Raw genomic sequence first — 12,458 nt, 5'->3', positions numbered from 1 at the left:
GAGGCACAGGATGCTGAGTTTATATTTGATAATGGTAATTTCGTTTTGCTCATGCCTATTCATTTTGTCCCTCACACATCTCTCTACTTAAAAAGTCAAAAAGAATTAAAGTGCTTTAATGCATATTAAACAAAAGAAAACAGTGAGAGAAGAAAAAAACATGGAGAGTTTGGCAGGAACAGCAAATTATGTGACTTCACTTTGAAAACTAGTACTGGGTATACTGTTGATTCTTTGGAAGCTGTTTAACCTCTTTTCTGTTTTAATGGCCATCATATTCAGAATATTTTCTCTGTTCCTTCTCTCTGTGTCAATAGATTTGAGAAAGAGTGACGACACCGGGGCAGACACCAGTCAGGAACCTGAGGTTCCTATGGAGGTTCAGGGTATGTGATATATAGGTTTTTCTGTGTAATGCTCCTCAATCTCCCATCAGTAAAGCTCAACCCGATATTTTACGTTAATGAGAAGAGCAATACTAGATGCATGCTAGGAGCAAAAACATTTAATTCACAAGAGTTTCCATGAAAATGTTAATCAGCACAAATGTTATCAGCATTGATAGTAGTAAAATATGTTTCTTAAGCACCAAATACGCATATTTCAGATTTCTGAAGGAATGGAGTAATTTTACAAACTCCCAAACGTTTGAATGGTAATGAATGGGGGAAATATGGATTGCGTTGGTGTTTGTGAAAACAAAACACTGTTTGAAGTTTCTTTTGAGAAATTAATCATTTCTTTATATGAATGTTTAAATGTGAAGAATTTAGCTTTTTATATTCTCACATCTCTTTCCAGCAAGGTCTAAAGGTGCACATGAACAATAAGGTTTTGCATCCTGTTTTCTGCTGCTGTAACTTGGCACAAATAATCTCATGCGATATTATTTGTGGTGGGTCAGGTTCAAAAGCAGACCCAACATTATGCTAAGAAACTCATTAGGTTTTCGCAGCAGGCCCTGCTACCTTTGAAAGTTGCATTTTGAGGATCTTAGGGTCATGGCAAAGGGGACACCCCCTTTTTCATTGGGTGCTTTCACACCTGTTTCATTTAGTTCGGTTGAATCGTACCAGAGTTCGTTTCCCCCTTGGTGCGGTTCGTTTGGGCAGGTGTGAAAGCAGCAATCGCACTCGGGTGCGCACCAAAGGCAGACCAAACAAGCGTACTGAGACCTGCTTGAAGAGGTGGTCTCGGTACGCTTTCAAACGAACTCTGGAGCGGTCCGTTTGTGGTGAGAACTTGATCCAACCTCGAACAGACCCAACTGCAAAAAAGTAATGATCATTTTTGGACTAAACCAGCTGCCATAGTCAGCTGCGCTGTGCATTATGGGATGAGGAAGCGTTTGTTGATAGTTTGCACTTTAGCATGGCAGCTCGTGGACAAACTTGGAGTAGTGAGAAAATAGAAATTTGGTCTGATGACCATGAGCATGTCATAGTTAAGAAGAATTATTGCACGCCTCCACTTGAAGTTACGAGCAATGCCCGCTATGTGGATGTTGTCATGTGACTGCATTTTGGTTCGTTTCAACTAGTTCGGACCAAAGCAATCAGTGTGGTGTGAAAAGGAACCAAAAAAGCTGAAAAATGCTACAATGTATAATTGTTTGCCCTTGGTTCGGACCAAATGAACCGAACTAGAGATGTGAAAGCACCCTTACTTCCTTCATATTTAATGTTGTTTATCCCTCTTTTTGTTTTGTGAGCTGAGAAGCAGAGAATGGTAAATTGTAAATGGACTGCATTTATATAGCGCTTTCAACAGACCACATGGCCATCCAAAGCGCTTTACAATTTGCCTCACATTCACCCATTCACACACTCATTTACACACCGAGAAGAAAACGTTTTCTCTACTTTTTTTTTCAAAATACAATTTATTTTTTATTTAGAAAAACAAAATAAGACTTGAAATACAGTGTGTATGGACCACTATTATGAAACTTCAATGGTGCTTTTACAACCTTTTGAAGCTTTTGAAAACTCTTGTACCCATTTGTTTGCATGGAAAATAGCAACTAGTGCATTACACAAAATTTCCGTTGAAGTTTGTAACAACATGAGAGTGAGTAAATGATGACAGAATTTTTCTTTTTGGGTGAACTATTGCTATTAAGCTGTGAAATCACACTTCAGACTTATGTTACATGATGATTTTATCATATGGATTCTCAATCGACAAGTAACACATTAAAAAGGCTACCGTTCGCCTCCCTTCACTGCTAATTTGCTTTACTGATCTGCCACAAACCTCCCTGCTCAATTCTCCACAGCGCTTTCAATGTGATCCTTAAACCAGGTCACCCCATGTTCTCTTTTTACAGTTTTTTTGTTTGTTTTGTTTTGTTTTTCCAAGCATGGCCTTCTTGGCCCATGAGAACTGGAAGCCTTTCAGACCTAAAGAGGACCTCTTCCTTGTACAATGGCAGCTTGTCAAAGCACATCTTGTAACTTTAGGCAAATGCGGCTGGTAATACAATGCCACTTGGCTCTGTGGAAACCCTTCCTTGTATGTCTCACTCTTCTCTTTGAGAGGGCGGAATACAGATGAGAGGAGCCACTTGGCTTTTCACAGAGGAACGTGCATAAGAAGGATCTGTGGTATTTACACTGAACCCCTCCCCACCGGGTTTGTTTCGACTCACTACCTTTTTAATTGGCTCTAATTGTCTGAAGCTCAACCATCACACAGCGACGCAATCAAGAAAAAATCCCCACACACAATCAAGTGCCTCCCAGAATGTTTTTCTCTTTTTTCTCAGTGTTGTTCCAGAGAAAATATGTCTGGCTTCGCCCCCCAACCTTTGAATATTTACATATGAAAATGAAGTTTGCTCTCCACATTTAGCACTTCATTAGCTCTCATGGTCTGGCTCTTTGAAAAGGTCACCCGCCGTTGTTGTGCATGAATAGGCCTGGAATTACATTGATGTATGTTTTAATGATGAGCTGAACTCTACTGTTACCTGGCACAAAACGCTACAAAAGCTGCACTTTGGTCTAAAATGTGGCAATTCACTTGCAAAATACAGCTCTTTACATGTTAGATTATGAAAGCACAGCTTGAAGACCACCCTGAGCTTCTTTACCTACAGTGAGATATCAGGTGCTGCTTACACTGCTCATTTTTTCCTGATCAGAAGAGTTTGATTCATTATATCATCTCCGTAAACCAAACATACCATCTACATACACCTTCAAGTGAAGGACAGAAAGATAATGTCTTTGACTTGTGAGATATTGAGCGGTTTTTACTCTTGTGAATGTGGGGACGACTGAAAGCTTGCCCTCTTGTTCTCCTTTCAGTTGAGTTCTTTTCCATTAACCTCCTGAGCGTCATGTGAAAACCATCAGTCGAGGTGCCTTTGTGAGTCGCTGGTTCGATTACACTGGGTCTGTGCCACAGTTAGGCCGGGGGTTATTGGTTTGGTTGTTTGTGTTCAGCTTTGAGCTTCCTACACACTGTGAGAGTCAAACGGCCTTGAGAACCTAAACAATCCAGGTGAAGGGAAAAAGGTTATAAATTAAATCACCAAAGAAGCGTTGACTGTGAAATTTCTCTCCCAAACTCTGTTGAAGCGGCTCGGATGATTGGCCCTCCTAAAATAATCTAATATAATGTCCAGCTGCATTTGACAGAAATTCACTGGACATTTATGTGCCTGTTGACATTTGCAAATACAACTTCTATAGAATTGTATCCACTGTTCAAAAGATTGGGGTCAGTAACATTTTTCATATTTTTAAAGAAGCGTTTTTTTATTCTTTTATTTTTTTAATTCTTCATATTTTTTTAGTCTTTTATTCTCACCAAGGCTGTATTTGTTTGATCAAAAAATCTGTAAAAACTTGAATGTTGTGAAATATTTTTCGATTTAAAATATGTTCTATTTTAATACATTTTAGGATGTAATCTATTGCAAATCCACAGCCATTACTTAAGTGTTGCATGATCTCTTCATAAATATGCTGATTTGGTGATCAAGAAACATATCTTATTGTAATCAATGTTGAAAACAGTGCAGCTTATGTATGTATGTATTTTGGCAAACCTTCTCTTTTATCCCATTTATATGATTTTTATTTATTTATTTAGTTCATTGTAATTCTACTTCCTTTATTTAAAAATAATTATATCTATTTCCTGTTTTCCACCTAAAATACAATTTAAGAATTTTAATGACATTCTCAGTTCAGTTCTGAATAGCGCATCTGAATAGTCCTGATAGCTACCATGGTCATTTTTTTTAAAGACATTGGCCAAACTTTTCATCCAGCACCACCATTTGAGTCTCAAGTAACCAGGCATATCATATCCTGAGGATTACTTCATAATGACTAAACGTCTGCTTTGGCTTTTGTCTGTAACGACATTGTTGAATTTGGAGTGGACGAGGGATGATGTTGATGCTTGCCGGACACGACCGGTCATTATTTGGGTGGCGTAGATGATTTATGCTGCCTAACAATAGACCCACAAGCCCCTCACAATCTCTAGAGCGAATGCTTGGTGGAGTATCTAATTTTCTGCTTGTCTGAATAAGAATATGACTTACATATTTCCCAAACCCCCAACCCTCCACCCCCCCCATCACACTTCCCTCCCTTTATCTTCCTTCCTCACTTGTTTCGTCTTCCCTGTTTTGTGAGTTGCCCGGCATTGACTGTAAAGATACCACCCACACAACGAGACCATCAAACTTTCATTTTGCCTAAGTGCAGTTAATTTCAACGGAAGCATAAGAATCAAAGAAAATACGAAAATTTATCGAAACTAGAACACTCAGACTATATTGAGCTCGCTCAGCCGCTATGATGAAAAGAATTGAGAGTCCAGTGGACTGCTGTCAGGTAAATCAGGATAAATAACCAAAACACATAGCTTGAGGCCATTTGGAAAGACTTAGTCTGATGTTAAACACCAAATATGTAACTATTGGTGAGGATTTTAAATCATGATGGCATGATGCTATAGCCTTAGCATCAGATTAAATCAGAAGACACAGTTCAGTCGATTGGGTGCTGGGTAAGAAAATAAAATTCAGTTGATTTCTCTCACATTTTTTCGAGAAATAGACTCAAGCACCCAGCTATCCTACATTTTTCAATGTCACATTTTACACTTTTTCCTGCTCGACAGCCTCTGGCTACTTTATTTGCTTCACGGCACGTCAGACTCTCTTCCCAAAAGACAGAACTCATAGTGTGTCAGTTGTAAAGCTAAATTACAGAGCTGGCAAATTTCTGCAGCATTTCCTGACGTACAGGGCAACAGTTGGAAGCAAGCACATGCACAGATTGAAATTCCAGCAACTCGTTTTTTCAGAGGCTAGTTTTTTGTGTTTTGATCAGCGCTGCTTATTAGAAGCCCAAAGTGGCAGGGCTCCCTCTCAGCCCTGACATTATTAGATGGAAGGAGAGACAGACGGAGCATCAGGAGGAAGCCAAGTCTCAACTGAGCTAGCAGGTTCACTCAAGCGACAGCTTGCTTTCTCATTTTGGTGCCTGTCCATGGACTTTAAACGCAGCCCAGAATAACTAAGAGCATTACATGTGTATTAAAGTCAGAGACATTTCCTTCATCTGAATTTTTTTGTCTTGTTTTCCAAATATTTAAACATTGAATTAAGAAACATTTACTTGAGAAGCAAAATTTTGATAGAGAGATGATAAGAGAATACCTGCATTTAAGGAGTGTGTGTGTGTGTGTGTGTGTGTGTGTGTGTGTGTGTGTGTGTGTGTGTGTGTGTCTGTGTGTGTGTGTGTGTGTCTGTGTTAGACATAATTTAATTAATTTTAAAAGGATCTTATTTTACTTTATTAAGATTATATCCTTATCTTGATTATACAGTATGTAATAACAGTATTTTATATATATATATCACTCAGTATTTTTCTATTCATGTTAAACATTTTGTCATGAGGTAAAAAATAAATAAATAAAAAATAAAATGCACTTTTTCTTCTCAAGTAATAGTTTATTGTTTTGAGAATCCTTAGATATTTTTGTTATGATGTACATTCCTGCACTTCCTTTGTACATGTGTGCAATTCTCTGTTTACTTCAGCTCCGCATTTGTGCTGGAATATGGATAAAAAAAAAAATTTTCACGTTCAAAACACAAATCCACTTGCAGCTTTGCCCCATTAAATCAGTAGAATTTGAGGGCTGGCCACCAGGGAGAGTGAAGTGTCTGGGTAGCTCTCGTTCTGAAAGGTTGTTGAAATGTTGCTACCATAACCCGAAAAATTGACTTTCCGGCTGAAAGCAAAGGTTCAGAGCTTGTGAAATAAGCATGAAACCATGTAACATCACAGTGAAAACAGACGCCATGTTATTACACTGCCAGTGATGTGTATTGTACGTTTAAGATGTTCCAGAGGATGTTTGTAAGATTCTCATGAAGGTAAATATTGATATTCTGCAGGCAAACGCAATGGTTTGAGTGCGAAGACAATCTGCAGCACTGAGTTGGGTGCGCTTGCATCATCCATGGATGTGCCGCAGGAAGAAGATTATTTCATGCTGTGGTTTGCTTTGCTATTTAGGCAGAAAGATAGAAGAAGAAAGTTATAGAGGAGTTTGAAAATGAGGTGCACACTGATATAGACTCAAGGCAGTTTCTAATTAATTTTCTATGCTTCCCCTTTCGTCTGCATTTGGCTTTTGGACCATATTTTTCATATTTAAAAAATATGCATTGGTCTTACACCAAAGAACCAATTAGAGAAATCTCTTATTGAAGTTGATGTCTAAATACACTACACTTGGGGTGATGCAATTATTAAAGATACAGGGATTATGCCTAGAATGTGAGTAGCTACTAAGTCACTTTAATATATTCAGTGGAATAACCAAGTTAAGGATGCTTATTTCTGCCACGGAATTAAATAAAAAAAAGTGTGTGTGTGTGTGGGGGGGGGGGGGGGGGACTTTTATGACTTTATGTAAACTCAGAATTAAAAGAAAAAATTAAAGATATAAAATTCTGTGACAAAAATAAATTTTCAATTGTGAGAGATAAGTGTCAATTGCCTTCATCCAAATTCGTGATTTGAAATATGAACTTTAAAAGGATATTTTGTGTCCAAAAATAAATAAATACATTTTGGGGTATCAAAGTATGTAGTTGCTGTTCTTCCTGAAGATCATAATGAGGAATCCAGCATCCACCAATATAATTGTACAAAAATAAAATAAAATCTAAAGAAATGAAAAGCACATTGAACATAACACTTGTGACTTTTTATTTAGATGCTGATCAAAGTGTCACAACAGACAAGGACAGCAACCCCACCAGCAGCACTAAAGGTAAAAACAAAGATGTGTGAATTAAAACTATTTTTGGTCTTTGGATCATTTATTGGTTTAAATTCAAATTAATTGCTTATTTTATATTTTGTACAGATGAAAGCAGAGTGTGTATGTGCATTTCCAAATGTAAATGAGTTTTTAGCTATTTTATTTATTTGAAAGTTGAGAGAGGACAAAATTCTGCAACAGGATCAGATTGAAGCTCATGTCACCCAGTATTTTTGTAAGCATGTGCATAACCACTAGGTCACAACTTCAATTCAAATGCATGTTTTAATATTTATACAAAAGAAATAAGAGCGTGTGTGGATGCATTTTAAATTTTAATTTTCAGGTTATGGACCTTTTAGCCACTTTTAGTTTTTTTAAATAACAGCTGAGACACACAAGAACTTACAGGGAAAACAGGATAAAACAGGATCGTAAATGTTGCATTTGCTCAAGTAAACTCAAATGCATGCTTTATGATTTATACAGAAGAAAAAAGAGTGTGTTTGGATGTATTTTCAGATGCATGCACAGGTGTATCTCGTCATCCTGAGCTCTGCACTCTCATGTTCTTCTCTTGAAGCCTCTGTTGCCTCAGGCATAGCCTTTAGCATCCGCTGCATTTATTTCAGCTAGGAGAAGCCCAGTAGCCAATGAGATGTCACCCAGTAGCATCTAACTTTTAATTCCTCTGCTCAGCTGTGATCTTGAGTCATTCATTCCCTTCACTCTGCCTTCTTCCCTTGTTTTCTCTGGCTCCCTACGTAGATGATGTGAAAGCCCACGATAAGAGCTCACAAGAGCACGACGCAACTCCACCAGACACCAGACCAAATTCCGAAGGTAAAGGCAGGATATCAATAAGAGCTGTGAATGAAACAGAGAAACACACTTAAAGGCCATGTTGCAGGTTAACCACCACTTTCGATTAATGGGTACATAAATCACTCAAGATATGTATTGATTTTTAAAATGTCTCAAAAATGGTCTTAAAGACCTATTTTTTAAGTATTTGGTATTAGCGTTTTTTTTACGCAACTCGGCGATGACGTCACGTTGGGGAGAAGTCGAGGAAAGGTAGCCTCAGTCCAGTGTTGCCAGATTGGGCGGCTTCCCGCCCAATTGGGCGGTTTTGAATTTGATTGTGCGGGTAAAAATTGTCTTGGGCGGGTGGACAAAATTTGGGCTGGTTTGGGGTCAGTTTGGCGGTTTTCAAAAATATAAATTGTATAGGCTAATTGGCTAACAAACAAGCTCAAGTGTGCATATACTGCATCCGAACAGTCATCACGTTATTATAAACTGCAGTGCAGAGGTGCTGATGATGATGTGGACGTCGCGGCCGTACTTTTATCCAATCACTAGTAATCTACAGACACACGTGATGATTCATGAGCAATAACGGATCTAATTTTAAATGTATGAACTGTATGAGTGATCATAATGCCTAAATATATGTTTCATGGTAAAGAGTGGGAGTGTGTTTTAACACTCAAAACGTGAATTACACCTGTTGAGGGAAAGATGACACCAAGACTCTAATATTACTGCAACTCCTAAAATAGAGCACAGTTATATTATTTAATTTATAACAATCTATTATATCTAATCTATATCTAAACGATCTTGTCTTTTATCTTTTAAACAGTACAGATTGGTATATCTTCTTAGTTTTGACTGTGCAAATGTAATGTTCTACAATTTGAACTTCACAAAAGACTAAAGCCCCTATTAGGGCGGTATTGTTTCTCATGTGGACCGCTGTGAAAATAAATTTACATACCACCTCAGTGATAAACTCATGGATTCGGATGGCGATTATTATTGTTGTTTACAATTGATTAATCAATTGTAAATCAATCAAATGTTTTGACGGTGACTGCTTGCATAACCTATTTTAATCATATTCGGTAATTGTCTTTAATGTATTTGCCACCATTTGATCCATGGGAAATTTATCTAACGTTATTATTTAGTTTTAAGGAGTTAAAATGGCTCTTAACACCTTTGACTGACATGTTGTATCACATTATTTTGTTAGTTAAAGTTTTGGGCGGTTTTTTGTTGGAGTGGGCGGGTTTTTGTGAGCTTTTGGGCTGGAAATCGTCCATCCAATCTGGCAACACTGCCTCAGTCTAGTATGATGCCGCGTTCCAGGCAACCCGTAACCCGTGTTTTTCCAACCTTAAACCCGTGAAAGTGCACTGGAACGGCAATCAAACTCGTGACGTCCCACCCGTGAACTCGTGTCTCGTACTAGATCGATGTATTCCGAGTTTCGAGGTCACACAGCACGCGAAATAACAATGACAGCCCCTACGGATAATACTGCCTACGGATGCAGTGTTTATGCAAGTGGTACACGTTGAAAAAACGATTTTAGGTCAATGTAACGTTGCAATAAAATAAATAATCTGGTTACAATTCCTTGTGCTCAGAAAGTTTGGCGTAACTTGCCTGGAACGGTACAAAGTCGTTAGTTGTGGTATGAAATAGTGATTACGAGCTCAAAAACCTGCCTGGAACGCAGCGTCAGAACTAACGTTATAGCGACTGACTGGGATGAGGAAGAGGTGGCAAGAGCCAACATGTATGATGACCTGCAGCTGTGTAATTTCGAACCTGCCTGACGTAAGAGGGCAAATGAGTAATTGCCAAGAACTGATGCGTCCAAGCTAATTAAATGCATGGTCCGAGGAGAATGAGTGGAGAGTTTGTGAAGTGTCCTGGTGAGTTGCTATCATTTAGCATCGCAGCAATGAGCACTGGAGCTAGTCTACGAGCAGCAGTGCACAATAACGACACACACACACACACACACATATATATATAACGTTTTCTTTATATCTAGTGGCAGTGATCATGATGTTAGTTCAGATAAGTACCGGTAACCTTTGTCATAGTGTCGTAGAACTGGTAAACGTTGTCTTTGTCATCTAGAAATAGAAGGAATCATGCTAGCTAGATGGGCATTTCTAAGCGTTTATCTCTTCCTCCGGTGAAAATGTTGTTGCAAACGTAGCCGCGTGTGTGTCGCTGTGTTTGGCAGGTGCTTGTGTGGGTGCTGTCCCATAGAAACTGCGCTGAAAAGCTTGTGCTGTAGGGAAGTGAGTGCGTTTGGGTCGCTGTTGGTTCGATATCTATCTGTCTGTCTGTCTGTCTGTCTGTCTATCTATATATGTAGTCTGTCTATCTATCTATATCTATTTATTTATCTATTTATCTATAATCTGCGCTATCTGAATACTCTCGTCTATACTACTCGTCTCTCTAGTCACTCTCAATGCTCTCAAGGCGTGCTTTGGTAAATTCTCTCCCCAACGTGACGTGATGCAATGCATTGTGGGGGAAAGGACCGCTGTAAGATACCGCTGTAAGATAGTACCTACTTCTTCGTATTATATTCCGTTTTGTGATACCCAACAACATAAAATACAATGGTTAACAGTTTAAATGTTTATTACCAACAAGCAAATTGCACAAATTCGTTAAAAAATTAACCCTGCAACACGGCCTTTAAACAGTTCTCCTCTTCAATAAATATCCCCGTCTCTCTCATCGTCCTTCTCAATCAAGCTCCCAACATTTTCTGTTTCATATGCTTTACCCGCAGTTCCTTCACTTCCTTTCTCTCTCATTCACTTTCTCTCTGCTGATCTGGAATTGCGGAGTGACCCTGATTTTCAGAATAAACGTGTTGGCATGCCTCCTTAAATTGAATTTGATGAATTACCCGCATTCCAACCTCACGGACATTAATAAATCACACACAATGCGTGTGTGATCAGAGCGCAAAGATGACACAGTGCGAGAAAGCTGATAAATCATGTGTGAAAAGAGTTTTGCTGTGCTGTCATTTCGGGAACCCTGGGGTCAGTTTCCTTCTAAGGGCAGCACATACAAACTCCCAGCATGCCATTTATATTCATTCTATTTGCGTTTGATAGGAAATAATTTAGAACAGTATCTTTATGTGTGTATCTGTACAAACACAGGTATACAGGTAGTTTGACTTATTTTTAATTAAAAGATAGTGTATTCTATAAGTGTATTATATATTAAAATAACATGTTTCTTGATCAATTGTTTGATTATTTGATGAATCAATAAATAGTCAACCAATTAGATTATACATTGTAGGTGCAGCTCCATTTCCAATTGATATATAACAATAAAAACTGAACCTAGATAGCTGGAAATGACAAAGAAAAAGTAAATATGTTGATTTCATGTTGACACTGATCCGTCCTGTATACTTGTACAGTACAAGTACACTTCATAGTGCTTACGTGTTTGTTTTCTCAAAGATGACCAAGGTGAGAAGAATACACGGGAATGAGACGACAGTCAGCCTCATGGGAACGAGTGCTGGCAAACTGTGTGAAGGCAAACATCACACCAATTTTGTCCCACGCCAGGGAGTCCCCCACAAACACTGGGAAAAGTGTTGACCCCCACTTCATTCACCGTCTTTACTTCTATTCAACCTGTATTTTCCTTTCTGCTCCCTCATATTGATAATAAATCAGATATATAGTTAAATTAAAAGGATTAAATGGGAGTTTGAACATATCAGAGAGATTGCAGAGATTGTGGCGCTGGAGGAGGGCTGCTATACCTCACTGACATGCTGCTTGATCAATATACATATATATTTTTTGTTGATGTTGTAGTTGTTTTTTTTTTCTCAATATGGCATCCTGGTGTTGGATATGAACTTGTTTAAAATAGGTAGATTGGTCAAAACACATCCTAACATCATCCAGCCACTTTTAGTTACTCACTGATTTGTAATACTTCTGACAAAGTGCAAAGCCAAGGCTTAATTTTCTGTCCCCAGGGCACTCATTCAGACCAAATATGATGGAATTCTACAGCCTTGTCCACCGATTAAGATTTCTTTCAACACTAAGATGGCTGTATATGTCCTTGTGACGAGTGGGGCGGGGCCGAGAGACGTGGGAACAGAGCGAGGCCGGTGGAGTGATTGGAAATGAGCGACACCTGCTCGACCCACCGGTCTCGAGTCCCACGGAGGAGATGGAGGGATATAAAACTGGAGCAACGACCGTGACGGACGAGAGAGGACCAGGCCTGGGTTTTAGTTTGTGTTTTGATTTTTATTTGGGCGCGTCAGTCGTCCGTGAGGG

The 12,458-nt window shown here is 38.8% G+C and overlaps 1 long non-coding RNA gene across 1 annotated transcript; it reads left to right on the top strand.

The window, feature by feature from the left end:
- The first annotated feature begins 315 nt into the window (after positions 1-315).
- Positions 316-12,231, top strand: LOC132110572 (uncharacterized). The gene is made up of 4 exons (XR_009424661.1): positions 316-386; positions 7,261-7,317; positions 8,077-8,151; positions 11,616-12,231. It is a non-coding gene; the product is annotated as an uncharacterized LOC132110572 (long non-coding RNA).
- The last annotated feature ends 227 nt before the right edge of the window (positions 12,232-12,458 follow it).

This window comes from Carassius carassius, chromosome 30 (assembly GCF_963082965.1).
Source record: "Carassius carassius chromosome 30, fCarCar2.1, whole genome shotgun sequence".
Taxonomy (NCBI): Eukaryota; Metazoa; Chordata; class Actinopteri; order Cypriniformes; family Cyprinidae; genus Carassius; species Carassius carassius.
This window is presented reverse-complemented; position numbering and strand designations above follow the sequence as displayed.